We start from the raw sequence: 17775 nt of genomic DNA, 5'->3' as shown, positions 1-17775 counted from the left end.
GTGCAAGCTGTGCCCTCTTCCTCCAACTTTCTCTTGTTCGTGAGGAGCTCTTTTTAAAAACTTGGCATATTTTCGGCATTTGGGTCAACGCTTCAACTATCGGGATGTTCAAATGGAGTTGTTTGAAGATGCTCATGAATTTTCTGAAAGTGAACATCCTCCTTCTCATGCTTCAATCTGGTTGGATAAGGGATTGGAGGCTTATACTCGGATGATTTTTGTTGGTCCTTGTTGTTGGAACTTGTCATTTATGCCCTGATTTTTTTGTCTTCACTTTGTTTTCTTCAACTAGCTTGGGGTCTTCCCGGAGGCTACCCCACTTTTCTTGACACTTGGGTCAACTTCGACCCTTGTCTCCACTTGCTTCCCGCTTCTAAGAGCAATGGCCTTTAAGTGCTCCCTTGGATTTTCTTCCGTGTTACTCGGAAGACACCCTAGGGGACGTTCAGAATTTGCCTTCGTGAGTTCCCCTACTCGATACTCAAGTGACTTCACCGAAGCTTGGAGGTTTCTCAAAATAGAACCTATCTCACTAAAGCATTCGGCGTCTTTGAGTGAGTTGAGCATTCACCTTGCCAAATTGTGCATCCATGCTACTAGTTAGATTATTGAACCTATCATTGGTACTGAGCATGAACTTGGCAAGGATCTCTTCAGTGGAAAAACTTCTTCTCAAACGGCGGTTGTTGAAATTGAGATCCTTGAGGTGGTGCACCTCTTTGTTGTTGTTGGCCTTGGTTCCATGAAAAAAATTTGGGTGGTTCTTCCAACCCGGATTATAAGATTGAACTATATGGGTTCCCTTGATTGCGTTGCCCCCAATGTAGTCCACATTCTCAGCGGATGCAGCGAGATGAGCTAGCAATCGGACATTGGGCTGCACCGTGCCCACCACCGCAAGTACTACAACTTAGCACCGATTCGGGCCTTGAACTACTGCCCATAAGAAGATCAATCTTTCGAGTCAACACGTCAACCTTTGCGGCTAAGGCATTATCACTACTTACTTCATAAAGCCCAGCGGTCTTTTTGGGAAGATCCCCTTGAGGCCCAATGTGATTCATTGCTTGCCATTGACTCAAGTAATTGCTCGGCCTCATCGGGGTACTTGTTGCTAAGGGAACCGCCCGCCGTGGCATCAATGAGTTGGCGAGTAGCATAATTTAGCCCATTGTAAATGATTTGTACTCGCATCCATGAAGCAAAACCATGGTGGGGGCACCTTCTAAGGAGATCCTTGAATCTCTCATAAGCTTCAAACAATGTTTTGGACTCCCCTTGTATAAAGGCTGAAATTTCTTGCCTCAACTTCGCGCTTTGCTTGGCGGAAAAAAATATCTTCAAGGAACTTCTCCACCATGTCCTTCCATGTTTTAATAGATCCCGGAGACAATGAGGTAAAGCCAACGATAAGCTCCATCTCTCAAACTGAATGGAAATAGTCTCAAAGCGGATAGCATCGTCCGACACCCCATTGATCTTGAATGTAGAGCAAATTTGGAGGAACCGGGAAAGGTGGTCATGCACATCCTCATGGGCAAGACCATTGAAATTGGACTGAATTTTTGGATCATGCCGATTGTACTTGCTTTAATTTCAAAGTTGTTGGATGCCAGCGACGGTGCTTGAACATCGAACTCATCACCCGTGAATTGGGGTCTTTCATATTCGGATAAAGTGCGTCGCTCTTGACCATGATTGAAGACTCTCTATCCTCAATTTCAATGTTTATGTGTACCCTGAACCCTTCACCAACTTCTCTCAATCTCCGATGCAAAGTTCTTTCAATTTCACTATCCGGTGTAATCAAATGTCGATGGATTTGAGCGTGTCATGCACGATACCTTGTAAAACCAAGAAAAAAATTGATAGAAAGTTAAGATCAAGGGAAAAAGAAAAAAACAACAAATGAGTAAAGAATGAAATGGCTAGAGTAATAATCTAAAAAGTTTCCTAGAATTCCTTAATGGTCCCCGACAGCGGCGCCAAAAAAACTTGATCGCTTCCCGCAGAGTGTACGGGATCGCCAAGTAATACCTCGTGCAAAGACACGAGGATCGTATTCCACGGGGCTAAGGATCTCCTATTACTCCTTCTCGAGCTATTATCTAGCCTAAGATCTTAAGTGATGGATTTACTCTACTAAATACAAATAAAAACTAAACACAAGATTTGCTAGCAAATTAGAGAGAACAAGCAATAAGCAAGCAAGAGAATCAATGAAGTGCAAAGGCCTATGGATGTGGATCCCCTTGAGGGGTTATCATGCAACATGGATGATGATTTAAAAGATGCAAGGGTAAATTGGACCATGAGATTCCAAGATTAGAACAACCCCAATTTCTCGTGATTGAACCCTAATCCCATACGAACATAGATAGGAATTTCTTCCAAATCTACATTCCCTACGATTGCATTAAGTACAAGGAAATCTCGCTTAGGAATAAACCTACTCTTCTTGGATTAAACCTACATGGAGGGCTACCAAACACCCGATTTCTCGGCGTGATGATACAAGTATCCCCTTCTAATCCATTCATGACCCTAATACATGCGAGCAAGTCACATCTACATGCATCATTCATAAAAAGAGCTACGGATTTCTCCTTGGTGTAACACTTAGCATGAAAAACAATGGATTAGATCTCAAAAATTACCCAAGCATAGAATTAACAAGTAATCATCCAAAAATACATGATAAAAACCCCCCAAGGTTCACCAACACCCGGTGGCCTTGGGGGGTCTAGTATGTCATCATCTCATAACAAAAGCATACAATCAAGCAAAAACATGAAACAAAGGCATAGTATGACACTCCCTAGATGAAATGGTGAAGGATGAGGCGAGAATATGCCGAATAGCGCTTCCCCGCCAAAGGAATGCCGAATGGCGCTTCCTCTAGCAGCAGTTCTCCTTCCTTCAAAGTCGTGATCGATCTCCCCTTTGAATGATGTTGCCTTCTTGCCTTGAGAGCCTTGGACCTTGGGCTTGAATGATCTTCTAGCTTTCTTGCCCTTCTTCTCCTCCCCAAAGGTCGCCCAAAAATCTCCCAAATGATCTCCCAAAAAGTCGGCCAGCAAAAAGTTCTTTAATCAGCCCTAAAAGTGAGTATATATACCCCCGAGGGCATACGGGGCCGTATAGGGGAGTCGTATGGGGAGTCGTATAGCACTCGAAACCCTAGATTCGCGTTCCATACGGGGTGCATACGGCCTTCATATGGCCCCGTATACTTAGTAGTATGGAAATCTGGACAGAACACCAAATCAATCCGCTGCTACAGTGCATACGGCCCCCATACTGGGTAGTATGGGGGTAGTATGAAATTCCTGTTTTCTTCTCTTTTTGCCAAAATGATATCTTCTTGTTCTCCATGGCTTCCATATGCCCTACAAAGCAAATAATAGACGATTAAGCGCGAAACGGGCATCAAACCTCACAAAATACATGCAAAGTGCATACGATATATATATGAAAACACCTACATTTAGACACTTATCATATATTGTCCCCAATGTACCATGCAAGCACAATAGAGAATAAAGCAATCAAGTATAGATTTGAGAGTGGCAATTGAAACAATACTCCCTTGACTCCAAGTGTTGCGTTTGATGGAGATAAATCCTTGGAAGTAAAGTTCCAACGGGTTGTGAAGCACAAACAGCCCACATTGGCTGTGTCCATGACTAGTTCTCAATTCCCATACTGACAAGACCATCTTCAGACATACACGAGGGGGTTCAGTAATGCTCAATAAAACTTAAACAACTCGAGTATATATAAAAGATAAGGCAATGAATACAACTCGAGACAACAAAATGAAAAATAAAAGACATACTCAGAAGGAAATCCCTTTTTGAATAGTGCAAGTCTAACAACAAAACAAAATCAAGTAAATAAAGAAATGAAAATTACGAATCAAGCATCAGTGTCACGCTCTGGCTCTGCTACTACTTCTGGTGCTAGATCAACGGATGCCGGTGGAGGTGGTGATGATGATGCTGGAGGGGTCCTCGGTCTCCTGATAAAGGGTGAGGATGCATCTCGTTCTAATAGCTGCAGTACGATGTCAAGACGCACTATCATCCCCGCATACTACGCAACATGTAAAGTCTAAACCTCCGTGATCTCTGACCGAAGCTCACCCATAGCACTCTTGAGCCTCTCAAAATGATCATGAGCTCAAGAGGGAGTAAAAATGGGTATTGAACACAGAGTGTCTCCTGTGCTGTAAGGGGTGCTCCGGTGCTTATCAGTGCAAATTGAGGTTCGGGAACCTATCTTGAACCCTCCGCTGGAATGTATGCTCCAGGACCACATCTATGCACCAACCCCATCATCCTAATTGTATCAAACCCAAGAGGAGAAGGCACGACCGTCCTCTCGGCACCTCGGATGGCGTCTAGAAAACCCATCCCCAAGATGAGTCTAGTGATGTAGGGACCTATGAATAATACTTCCACTCTTGCAAATTAGCCCTGGTGCCTCAAGACGTCCGCCACTACGTGCCCCAGTTGAATCAGCACATTGCAGACCATGGACTATAAATAGAGTAGGTCCTGCCTGCTCAAAACAGCTGTGTTGTCACCTCGACCAGACACAGACTTGCTGAGGACTGAGTTTAAGTATCTATAGCTCAGTCGGGATAGGCTGGTGGCCTTGGACACTCCTGGTTCGTACTGCCCATGTCCACACAAAACTCGGTACGTTTGCTGCGGAGTCACTGTACCCAGGAAATCTGTCGGCAAGCGTCCATACTCCTCTGTTCCTGTGTAGGTTTCGTCATACAAACCCATATGAACAGAGAATTCAATGACACTCATGCAAAATGGATGTCCGAATACTCAGAACTGTATAGCATTCACGGTGTCATATCTCCCATATAGCTGAGCAAACTCAAAAGACGCAACACCTCTTGCGTCAATGCACGGAAAGCTAGCTCTTGGATAGTGAATAATCTTCTCCAGTTCCCACTGCTAGCATCTCATCAATCTCATCGGCTAGCTTGTCACCCCGCCGAATCTCTCTCCGCACACTCAAATCCACAAAGAGAGACTTACCAAAACTGAGTGCTGATAATTTCTCAAATCGAGTATGATACTCGAGATTCGAGAATTCCATGTGTACTGGCTCAGGTGGGGTCTCTCTAGGGCGCTTAACTTCATGCTTCTTCGAATGAAGTGCCATATCAGCAAGAATTGACAAGAAAATGATCAATGAAGCTCTAGAAACAGTATTGTAGAATTCCACACGGGCCTGTGGAAATTACCAACGTTCGTGTGGATCTGCGGAGCGTGAAATCTGCATGGTCTCACGCCAATGCTCCAAGATTACAACTTAAAACCGCTGTTAAACGCTTTCTAAACATGCATAAACTATTATAAAGTGAAAATTGTATGCAACTCAAGACTTTTGATCTAATAAAAATAAGAATTAGTGAAGAAGAGAGGGTAAAAGGTTTACCGATGAAATAGGTATGAAAACTTTAAATTTAACGTGGAAATTGACTGGAAAACTCTCTAAAACAACGATATGTGGGCTAGGAGACTAATCGAAGTCAATCTTCGAGTGATTGGAAGTGAAAAAGAAGAGAATTCAAGAAGATTTTAAAGATAAACTCACGTCTCTTGGAATTCTACGCATCTACATGGGCGTGAGGAAATTACCCACGCCCATACGCCTCCACCAGAGAGACTTACAGGGGCAAATGCACATCCTTGTGTGCTCTCACGAAAACACTCAATCTCTCTGAACGCAACCGCACGGGCATGTGGAAAATGCCCACTCCCGTGCGCCCGACCCACAGGGGCAGACGCACGCCCCTGTGGCCTCTCTGTCCAACCGTGACGAATCATTAAGTGTTTCTCATTCCCCTGCAAAACGTCCACACGGGCATGGACATTTACACATCCAACTCACAGGGGCGATCGTACGCCCCCATGTCTTCTCGGGATAGAGGAGGGCTCTGCTGTAGAGATCCACACGGGCGTGTGGAAATTACCCACGCCTGTGTGTTTATCACAGGATCGCCGACAAGGGTGAGTCCACACCCCTGTGTGCTCTCAGGAAAAATTGCTAAGTCTCTGCAGGAAGACGCACGCCCATGCGGAAATTACCTACGGGCGTGCAAAACTCACAAGGTCGTTCACAGGGGCAAGTCCACGCTCATGTGCTTTTTCTGGATGAGCTCGCGGTGTAGACCCACGGGCATGTGGAAAATACCCACGCCTGTGTGTTTTCTCTGGATACCTTAGAAAACTCTGCAGGCTTTGCAGAAAATTCCTGAACATGTATACACATTCACAACCTGCCCTACTATGCAAAATACACCAGCTAAAACATGAAAAACTCTCTCAAACAACCAAATCTTCGCCATATACATTAACGTGCATGATGGCACCGAAAATCCATGAGAAAATCACAGTAATGCATTAAAATATATAGACACTAACACTCAAAGTCTTATTCATGCAACTGCTAAACTAAAAAAAAACTAAGAAAACAGTAAACACTTGGGTTACCTCCTAAGAAGCGCTTGTTTAACGTCACTAAGCTTGACGTACCTTGTCTTACCTCACGGGGGTTCATAGATGAATGTTGCCCTCTAACCCATAGCTTAAAAGCATGAAGAGTAAAGTCTCTTAGAGGTAGAGGGAGATTTATCAGGCTTGGTGCCACCTATCAATGGTTCATCCAACTTGTTCAGTTTTCGCACATCCCCAATAGCATTAGGGAGTTTCCGGTGGCGTCTCCTCGCCCTCTTCATCTTTCGAAGCACCTTCTTCATGATCCCCGGAGTAGATGGTACTTTTTCCGTTGAACCAAGCATCATTACTTCCTCGTTGTCCATCTCTTGGTGGAACAAACCCTCGTACGAGTCCGTATTGAACATTTCCTGCATATATTCATCAACAATCTCATTAGTAGTATAAAGAAAACAAAGAGTATCATCAAAGTCAAGAGAATATCGCATGGCTTTGGCGAGGCGATATGTGAGCTTATCATCTCGAACCCTCAGTGTCAACTCCCCGCCGTCCATGTCGATTAATGCCTTGGGAGTGCACAAGAATGGCCTCCCAAGTATCAAACATACATCTGCATCCACATCAATGTCAAATACTATAAAGTCTATAGGAAAAATGTACTTGTCAACCTTGACAAGCATGTCTTCAATAATGCCCCTCGGATGTCTCACCGTTTGGTCCACCAATTGCAATGTCATCCGTGTAGGCGTAGGCTCTCCCAAGCCTAGCTTCTGAAAGAAGGTATACGCCATGATGTTAATACTGGCCCTTGAGTCTACCAATTCATTTCTTCACCCAAACTGCCAATGTTGCCCGGAATGATGGAGCTTCCCTGGTTTTTCTTCTTGTTCGGTATATTCTTTTGCAAGACCGCCGAGCAAGAAACATCTAGAATCATAGAGGCACTCTCCTCCAATTTCCTTTTGTTGGTCAAGAAGTCTTTCAAGAACTTTGCATACTTAGGCATTTGGGATAATGCCTCAACAAAGGGAATGTTGATGTGGAGTTTCTTGAACAAACTTAGGAACTTCTTGTATTGTTCATCCGCTTGGTCATTCTTCAATCTAGAGGTATAATGGATTATTGGATTGAAAGATGGGGTTGCCACTTCCTTCTCTTTGCTTGCTCCCTCCTCAACCTCTATGACCACGGGTGCTTCTACATTGGACTACTCACTCGGAAGCTTACCCTCAACCTCATGATCACCTCTCAAAGTGATTGCCTTCACATGCTCTCTAGGATTGGTCTCAGTATTACTTTGCAAGCTTCCTTGTGCTCTCTCCGATAGAGACTTCGCAATTTGCCCCACTTGATTCTCAAGATTATGCAAAGAAGCGGTGTGGTTGCGAAGTGTAGCCTCGACTGATTTAAACCTTGTATCCGATTATTGCACAAATCTAGTCAAGGCCTTCTCTAAGTCAGTCATTCGGGTTTCTAAGCCTGAAACTCGGTTCTCTATGTTTGGGGCTTGTTATTGTTGGAAACCCGTTGGTGCCATGGCCTTTTGTGGTCCTTGGTTGCTCCACGAGAAATTGGGATGATTCTTCCAACCCGGATTCTAGGTGTTACTATATGGATTCCCTTCATTCCTCATCGCATTACCCACAAAATCAACATTCTCAACCGAAGATGTATCACTAATGGAGATCAGGCAATTGGAGGGAGCATATCCTCCACCGCATCCAGTGCAAGTACTCATGGCCGCCACTCTATTAGAAGTTAGAAGGTCTAACTTCTTACTCAATGATTCCACTTGAGCCGCCAATGAAGTTACCGCATCTATTTCATGAAGCCCATCCATCTTTTTCCTTTCCCGTTCATTCCACTGATAACCGTCATGGCCATGTCTTCTACTAATTGTCGGGCTTCTTTCGGGGTTTTACTCTCCATTGTACCTCATGCGGCGGCATCTAGCAATTACCTTGTACTCGGATTTGACCCATTATAGAGAGTCTAAATAATCATCCATTCGGGAAATCCGTGCTGTGGGAACTTCTGCAAAAGATCCTTGAAGTGCTCCCATGTCTCAAACAATGACTCTAACTCCATTTTTATAAATGACGATATCTCATTGCGAAGCTTGGCCGACTTCCCCGGAGGAAAGTATCTAGCAAGAAAAGCTTTGACCATCTTGTTCCAAGTCATGATGGAGGCCTTGGGCAAAGAATGTAGCCACTGCTTGGCTCTTCCCTTGAGAGAGAATGGGAAAGCCCTCAATATAATAGCATCATCCAATCCACCATTAATCTTCAGCATATCACAAACTTCCAAGAAGTTCTCTATATGGTTGTTTGGATCCTTATCGGCCAAACCATTGAACTGCGCTGATTACTGAATCATTTGGATGAATGCTGGCTTTAGCTTGATGTTCGGAGCTATAATTGAGGGTCGCACAATATCCAATTGTGTGCCCAAAAATGAGGGTCTAGCATAATCAGAAAGTGTCCTCTGTTGCTCATTCTGTTCTGCCATATTATCTGACCCTTTAACTTCTATTTCATCTTGATTAGATGGTTCTTGCAGAGTTTTTTTCCCCTTCTTCTGAGTGCACGTTCATGTTCAGGATCTCCTTCAATCAATATCGAAGGGTTCCCTCGGGTCATAACTTGGAGCTGCACCCAAAGAAAGAAAACAATCAGAACGATGATGGAAAAAGAAGATGTTAAATAGAATGAATGAATGAATATCTAAGAAAATGAAGTGCAAAGTATTTCTAAATGACTACACCTCGGCAACGGTGCCAAAAACTTGACAACGCCCCGTGCGTATGTCCCGCAAGTGCACATGTTAGTCAAAGTAATAAATCCCAGATGAGTGGGTATCGTATCCACAGGGAGTAATGAATAAAAATACTTGAATTGTTTCTCAACTAAGCAAAAAGTGAATAATAGTTGTGTAACAAGATGTAATGTAAACAAAAGTAAAAGAGACAAGAGAGAAAGGACAAGTAAAGGGGAGATAAGGCAATCGATATAAATGGGTTACCCGGATATTGTTCAGCCTTGGACAATCATTTCAAGTACAAAAACCCTCTAATATGCTTTCTAACTAATGCATTAATGAGTCATGCGGATCCTTTAATACATGATCCCAAATTTAAGGTTAACCATGCCTAACTCTATACATGTCCCGGAGGAGAAATTGAATAATCTCTCAACCTAACACTCGTATAGAATCACAATGAGTTCTAGGGATTCCAAGTGATAAATCCTCTTCCTAGATATAGACCTAACCCTTTGGTCCAGGTTAAAGGTCCCTAGTCACAATTAAGCCCTAGGTGCTAAAATCACTTCAACACTTCACTCGGTTGCCTCTGCAACTAAGCCCTAGTGGAAGGCCATCCCTTAGCCCATTCACTCAACTATGACCACAAAGAACTTGAGGAAATGGAGGTAGGATGAATCACACCGGAGTGGAAAGGGGACGCTCTGCTACCTCTCAACTCACCCTCTCAACACTCTCCAACCTAGCTTTGTCTATCTCTCGTGGTGTGTCACTCACTCACAAGGGTTGCCAAAAGGAACTCTCAACTCTAGTGTTACTCTATGGGAGTATTCAAACAATCAAGGATACAAGATTGGAACTCAATTAACAATCAATTAACACATCAGTTAATGAAAGCAATATAACAAGGTTCAATGAAACAAATATATCCTAGGGTTCACAAATCCAAGTACCCACTAGGGGGTTTAGCTCTCTACGGAGCTAGTTACAATCAATGAAATTTAATGTAAAAGCAAGTAATCCATAGAAAACACCCTCGGTAGTCGTGACGATGGTCTTGTGGAGAAGCCTCTACTCATCCAAGGGTCTCTTTGTCCGGCCTAGGATACACCTCGTCGGATCTATGCCGACGAAAGTTCTCCTTCTAACCTTCTTCCAAATGGAGCGTGATGTCGGAGCCATAGAACCTCTCCCAATCCTTAGCTAATACCTTTTGAAACCCTAGCCGCCGCCCTCTCTCAAGTTGGGGAAAAGATAAAGAAAAAATGTTAAAATCGGGGCTGAAATTAGGAATCCACTTGCCCCTGTGGATTCATCTCATGGGCTTGTGGAATAACGCACGGGTGTGTGGAATTTCCACACGCCCGTGTGGATTCTCTAGAATTCACTTTTCTCGGCTTGCTGTGAACAATATTTGCTACTGTTAATTTCTACAATATTTGCTATAGTACCCTGCTACCGTACCGCCCTGAAATAGTCCCGAATCCTTGTTCTCATTGAGGTAACTTAAATGGACACATGTTTACGTTGTAGATCGCTTTGCTTCTGCGATAAATGGCTACATTGGTGGAGATCTTGCTATACATGCACAAGCCGGAATACTTGAATGTGACTGCCTTTGTGCCCCTCCAAATCATTATGCTGACTTGAATATGAGGAGGTTGGCACACATTCTCGCATCTTGAACCTGACTTATGTCTCGCGTTTGATCTTTCTCATAATTTCCTGCAAATGGTGTATTCAAGATCTACATTGGCTTCTTTCTCTAACATTCAGCTTAACAACCATATATGCATGAAAGTAACATAAATGCACACATATTAGCGCTAAAACTTGATAAAAGTAATGCGCATCATAAGGAAAGAACACTTCGTATTCTTATCACACAAACACTTATCACACGTTATAGATCATTTTACTTCTTTAATAAACGGCCTCATTGGTGAAGCTCTTTCTATCAATGCACAAATTAAGATACTCGAATGTGACTGCCTTTGTGCCCCTCCAAATCATTATGCTAGCTTGAATTGAAGGAGGTTGGCACACATTCTCGCATCTTGAACCCAACTTATGTCTTCGCGTTTGATTCTTCTCAAGATTTTCTCCAAATGTGTGTGTTCATGATCTACATTGGCTTCTTTCTTTAACATTCGGCTTCACAACCCTATATGCATGAAAGTAACACAAATGCACAAGTATTAGCACTAAAACTTGATAAATGTAATGCTCATCATAAGGAAAGAACACTTCGCATTCTTATCACACAAGCACTAGCTAAAAACATGAATCAAAAAGAATAACAAACCCTAAATTATGTAAGTGTGTGTGTGGAAAATCACTCAATTCAACCCAAAGTATGCTCCTAAAAGTTCTAAGTATAAAGGACTTATTTACTGCACAAAGTGACACAAATTAAAAAAAAGTGGTAGTAGCTTCACACATCCCCTAAGGTAGCCCTTTCCAAAGCGGCTGCTAAGGTGGCTTTCACACTTTCAACGTGGTAGCTCTTTCTACCGGGGTGGTAGCTTTCACTCATCCTATGAGATAACTCTTTCTCTCATTAGGGCATAACTAGTATCCGACTTATGAGGGTAGCTTCATACTTCATAGGTGGTAGCTCTTTCCTCCCAAAAAGCACAATTAAACAATAAAACTATTTTGTTTTTCCTTTTTCCTTTTTCCATTATTTTTATTTTATTTTATTTTTTTATTAACAAAAGAAACAACTATAACTAGTCCCTTTAACATCGAAGTTGAGTTTCAAAAAGAGTTTAATGAGCGAGTAGTGCAACAAGTGTCAATCAAGCAAAAATTCCTAAAAATTCAAGCAAGAACTAGAGCATGAGAACATTCAATGTTAAAAAGTCTCCTAAACTCAAGAATACAATCATTGCAACTAAGGTGAACCGCCATTGGCTATGTGAGCATGTGGCTTCTATATTGCTATCGGTGAGTTTATGCTACCACGGCTTAATCACAACAGTGGTAAGTATAGACAATGGGTGTGATGAGTTGCCATAATGACCATTGTGAGTCTTGATCCAGCCTTGATTCAGTAACCTGCTTCATTTCGGTTGGAAACACCCCTAAATTCACTTCCTTCTTCCTAAAATAGAAATAAAGGTCAATGTGAACAAAAGAATGAAATTTTGTACTAATGAGATTCTAAACAAGTAAAATTTCATGCTAATTACAGTATAAATGATATAGAAAATATAGTCAGTTTAGCACTTATCAATATTGCAAGTAAGGGTAGGTAGAAAGTAATGAGGTCTCTCTGAAAAACTAGATTTGATCATAGTGTACAAAGAACCTTGTTAGATGTTCCTTGATTTCTACTTTGTGGCTTTGTTGTACACTTTTCACTATATAGTTATTTTATTCAAAATCCTCAGTCAAGTGAATAAATTAGGATCAATTGTAAGTCTTGGAAAATTATTTGAGCTTATTCATCTAATGTTTCGTTCATTTTTATATGGTTATGCTTCTAGTTAGCATAACAACTTGAGCATTTTATTGTGATGCACATCTCTTAATCTAGAATTCAAACATTGTTCTAAAGGTGTTTTAGCTCAAACTTTTTATAATAAAATTAATTCTGTTAAATATTTATTGAGAAACAAATCATTTTTGATACGTTATCTAAAACTCTTTTGGAATTCATAAAAGTGCATATTTTCTACTATACCTTTTGCTCCTATATATTATAATGTAGCGGTCTTGCTTTTATATCTCTAACGAGTGAAGCAAGTTACTTTCATTTTTGTAAATAGTTATTGTCAGCTCTTAGCTACTCTTTATGAACCTTTACTCTGTTTAGGCTTATCCCAATTCCTTTTGGCAACAAGTAATGGCATAAAAACATCAAGCCTTGAGATAAATCACACTTTTGAATTATCTAATTTACCATCCTATAATTCAGTTATTGATTATAGATGGATCATAAGGCTAGAGATTTTACTTAGGAGCGAAAGATCTATTACAAGGAGATTTTGTTTTTGACCTTGTTCTATTGTTTATCCCTTCTTAGATCTAATTTGTTGTACCTGGCCCTTCCATCACGCCCTTAACTCAAACTTCAAGAAAGTATATCGGCAAAAACCCTTTGTTAGCTTCACTTGTCACTTTTTAAGGCTAAGTGAGGTGAATGGTCCACTACAGGAAGCATTGTGGTCACTATATGCTCGCACAACGGCCGCATAGGGCCGTGTAATAGTAACTAATGTTAGCTATGATGCAATTGCACATCCTGATCAAATAGTAAAGTGTGCATGAAGCACGATATTAATCAATGAGGATATAGGAAGTACTACTATTGACTTAAGACTCACTAATTAACCTAAACTAAGATCAAGGATGTTAAATCAAAAGTAAAAATAAGAAGCTGATGAGTGTAATTTATAAAGATATTTTATATACCCTTTTATGTATTTAGTTTTCATTTATTGTGTTTTGATGCTACTTTAGGCATTTGTGCTTAAATGTGCAGGTGAACAGGTGTTGGGGGTGAAAGAATAAGGTTTGGCACATATTCGGCATGAAAAGAGCACAATTGGACTTTCCGAGGGAAAGCACGGCCTCAACACGCCTGTGTTTAACCTGTGCACATCTCATGACTTAGAAAATTTACATAAAGAAGAAAAGCACAGGCATCTTCCTCAAACCGTAGCCATACAAATTGAACCATGACTGTGCTTAAGGCGTGTTCAATGCCTTGCATTTCCTTAGTTTGTTGATTTTGGTATCGACATAAATCCTCAGACTTTTTCATAAAGTGTACAGGCACAAGAAGGGCTTAAGCATGGCTATGCTCATATCAGGAAACACCTATCTAAATCCAAAGTTAGGGTTTCAAAGGGGACTTTTTTTTGGGGCTTTCATGGGAACCTCCAAACAATCTTCATCAACACTTTTGAGAGGAAGAGAGTTGGAATATAAGAGCATCGATTGGAGTGGAGCTAAGTTGGTGGGAACATCCTCGAAGCACCATCAAAGATATTTTAAAAGCAAAAGGGAGTCTTAATGGATTCTTACTTGTTTTTTTTCTTTATCTTTTCATTGTTGTGTAAAACCATGAGGGGCTAAACTGTTCTTCGGTGCCTCAGATTATGAACCTTGAGATGTTTGTATTTGATTTGTTTAATTACATTTGCTATGGACTTTTCTTTGGTTCCTTCTATATTTTATCTTGGATTGCATTTTCATTGTGCATGATTGCCATAATAACATCTTTACATATCTTGATGATTATTAGAAAGGTCCATCTTGTTATGGCACACATAGAGGATTGAGTTCGATTACATGCCTAGAGATAGGGTGTATGGTGTCAATCTTTCTGAATTAGGGTTATTCCATCGGTACAAGAGAATGCACCTGATAGATAATATAGGAATTAATACAAGTTCTTGAAGGGGAGTAGTCCAGGTATTGCTCCATCTTACTGATTCTTATGAAGTTCCTTTCCTAATCTCTTTATACTCTCCTAGATTGTTAGATTAATATCTTTGGCCAACCTTTCGATCTGGAAAGTTATTAGAAGAATAATTAGTACTAAAAGCTCCCCGTTCCTCAACGATTCAACTACCCGACCAATTCGGGTAGACTTTACTACTTGTACGACCCGTGCACTTCGAGATAGCAAGGTGTTGCTATAAAAAAAACTATAGTAGAAATAAACTAATGATGACAAATCAAGTATGAAAGAGAGGTTTCCAAGCATAGGTTTCCCCTACGGTTTGATTAAGCCCCATACAAGGTTGCACTAAATATTGTAATATATTTGAACCGAGAGAATTCCTAAATTATATTTAGGGCTACATTTGAGCCAAGCAATTTGTGATCCGCTTGGTTTTTGACTCGATAAGAGCTCATTCATGTTCAGCTCATAATGAAAATAAGCCAAACTTGAGCTTCATTTTCAAGCTCAATCAATAAATGAGCTAAGCTTGAGCAATGGAAATCTAGGTTCGTTTTGTCTTGCAAACAAGCTTACAAACACAACTCACGAATAAGCTCGCCAACAAACTCGTGAAAAAAGCTCATGAACAAACTCATTTATAAGCTCGTTTATAAGTAAGGTTGTGAGCTAGTATATATATATATAAATGTATATTACACTAATATATATATACATGTATATTAATTTGTATATATCACATGTGAATTGTAATACTTAATTAATCAACAATGAATTTATATCATATAACAATAGGTATAAACATATAATAATGAGTAACAACTTAAAATAATAAGTATGAACATACAACATATGATGTAATACTCTAAAAATAGAAAAGCCAAATAATAAATAGAAACTTAAATAACTAAGAGAGAACACAAAATAACAAGTAAGAATGATTATTATAAGCATAAACATAAAATTCTTAGAGAACTAGCATTTTTTCTCTTCCCCTGCGGATGCTTCACTTTCTATGTACATGCAAAAGAGACTAGTTTGTAGGTTTTTTTTATTCATTTTAGACATATGACTATTTTGTAAGAGTTTAATTTTTTTAATGCCATTATATAAATAAAGATTTTTATGTTTTTTATTTTTTGAGGAAAACACTTCTATACCCTTGTAAATCATCTATAATATATATATATATATATAAAGTTCGATCTATTTTTCTTTGCTTTGATTTTTCATCGAGAATGTATAAGTTTTTTTTAGCAAATATGAACAAGACATATGTCTGGGGATCATAGCGTCATCCTAAGGTAGTGGTGAGTCAAACTCGTGACCTCACTCATACGTATATATAAATGAATAGCTTAATGTAAGGGGTATACAAATAAATGTAGTTTTTTATATGATATATTATGCAAGTAGAACATTTTTTGAATAATAAAATAAAAATCATGTATATTAATAGATTAAAGAATGATAAAAACTTTAAAAACTATATGGTGAAGCTAAGACGAACAAATTTAAAAATATTTTTGTATTTAACTTGATTTCTTTTAATTAAAGTGGATAAAGAATAGTTGATTGAAAGAAAAGGAAACATTACAGAGATTAAAGAGATAAGACTAAATCACAAAAACAAGATTGCATTATGGAGAGACTGGTGGACAAAATAATCATGGATAGAGACCATGAATAAACTAAAACCAAACTCAAGGGATTGGCAAGATAAAATGAAACTAAACCTATCCATTAGAGATGAAAAAATAGCAGGGTGATTATAGCCAAAATTAGATTATTGTGCAAGGCGAATTGCTTTGATTAAAGTTGGGTCCATCAGTGAGAGAAGTCAGGGGACTGACAAATGATAAGTGTTTGTCTGTACATGTTTCAAGTTGATGTTGTACATGAATTGAGCATGTGTTTTATCAGCTATATGTGCTCATTTGGTATCATTTTGTTCATTTGCGCAACTAGGATGTGTGTGGGCCCCACAAGTGCAAAGTTGGTGATTTTGAACATTTTTTAGGGATTTCGAGAAGAAGATACGTCAAGCTTGGATAGGAGAGAACCACATCACCAACCACACAACCATTGAGTTTATAAGGGGATATTTCAAAGATGTATTCGGGTGTAGCATATTATTATAGCACATTATTGTAATTGATCCAAGCAAAACACTAGAGAGGACCACGGCCGTTGGTACCAAACCCTCGGCCTTGGATTTTGACACGTCCAAATATGCGTGTAAACTGCAAGTGCACGGATGTCGAAGTACTAATACCCCGGTGAGAGGGTAGTCGAATCCTTAGGGAATAGTGCTTAGAACCACCAAGATTGCTATTTAACTAGAATGAAAATATGTTGAAAGTGATATGGAAACAAACTCAATGCAAATAAAAATAAGAAAAGATAAAGGAGGCGCAAGTAAAAGATAGGAAAGGCAATCGACGATAAATGGGGTACCCGGATATTGCTCCGCCTAGGACAATCATTTCAAGTGCAAGAAACATCTATTATGCTTCCTAATCAATGCAAGTGAGTTGTGGAAATCGTTAATTACATAGTCCCAAATCTAAGGTCAACTATGCCTAACTCTATACATGTCCTGGAGGAGAGATTGAATAACCTCTCAACCTCGCACTCGCATAGAATTGCAATAAGTTCTAGGGATTCCAAGTGATAATTCTCTCCCTAATTGTAGACCTAACTCTTTGGTCCAGGTGGAACGTTCCTAACCACAATTAAGCCCTAGATACTAAGATCACTTCTGCGCTTCACTCTGTTGCACCCACAATTAAGCCCCAGCGGAAGGTCATCCCTTAGACCATTCACACTATTGTGGCTATATAGAACTCGAGGAAAGGATGTAGAATCTAACACATCAGAGGGGAAAGGGGACGCTCTTGTACCTCTCAACTCACCCTCTCAACCTTCTCTAACCTAGCTTTATCTAACACTCGTGGTGTGTCACTCACTCACAAGGTTACCAACAAGAACTCTTAACCCTAGTGTCACTCTAGGGGAGTATTCACACAATCAAGCATTCAAAGTTGGAACTCACAATAAACATCAATTAATTGAAAGCATAATAAACAGATTCAAATAAATGAATACATC

General features: G+C 40.1%; 2 non-coding genes across 2 annotated transcripts; both read left to right on the top strand.

The window, feature by feature from the left end:
- The first annotated feature begins 1204 nt into the window (after window positions 1-1204).
- On the top strand, window positions 1205-1311 carry LOC120250902. The gene has a single exon (XR_005533233.1). It is a non-coding gene; the product is annotated as a small nucleolar RNA R71 (small nucleolar RNA).
- Window positions 1312-8499: 7188 nt separating this feature from the next.
- On the top strand, window positions 8500-8606 carry LOC120250959. The gene has a single exon (XR_005533287.1). It is a non-coding gene; the product is annotated as a small nucleolar RNA R71 (small nucleolar RNA).
- The last annotated feature ends 9169 nt before the right edge of the window (window positions 8607-17775 follow it).

This window comes from Dioscorea cayenensis, chromosome 19 (genome assembly GCF_009730915.1).
Source record: "Dioscorea cayenensis subsp. rotundata cultivar TDr96_F1 chromosome 19, TDr96_F1_v2_PseudoChromosome.rev07_lg8_w22 25.fasta, whole genome shotgun sequence".
In the NCBI taxonomy this organism is placed as follows: Eukaryota; Viridiplantae; Streptophyta; class Magnoliopsida; order Dioscoreales; family Dioscoreaceae; genus Dioscorea; species Dioscorea cayenensis.
This window is presented reverse-complemented; position numbering and strand designations above follow the sequence as displayed.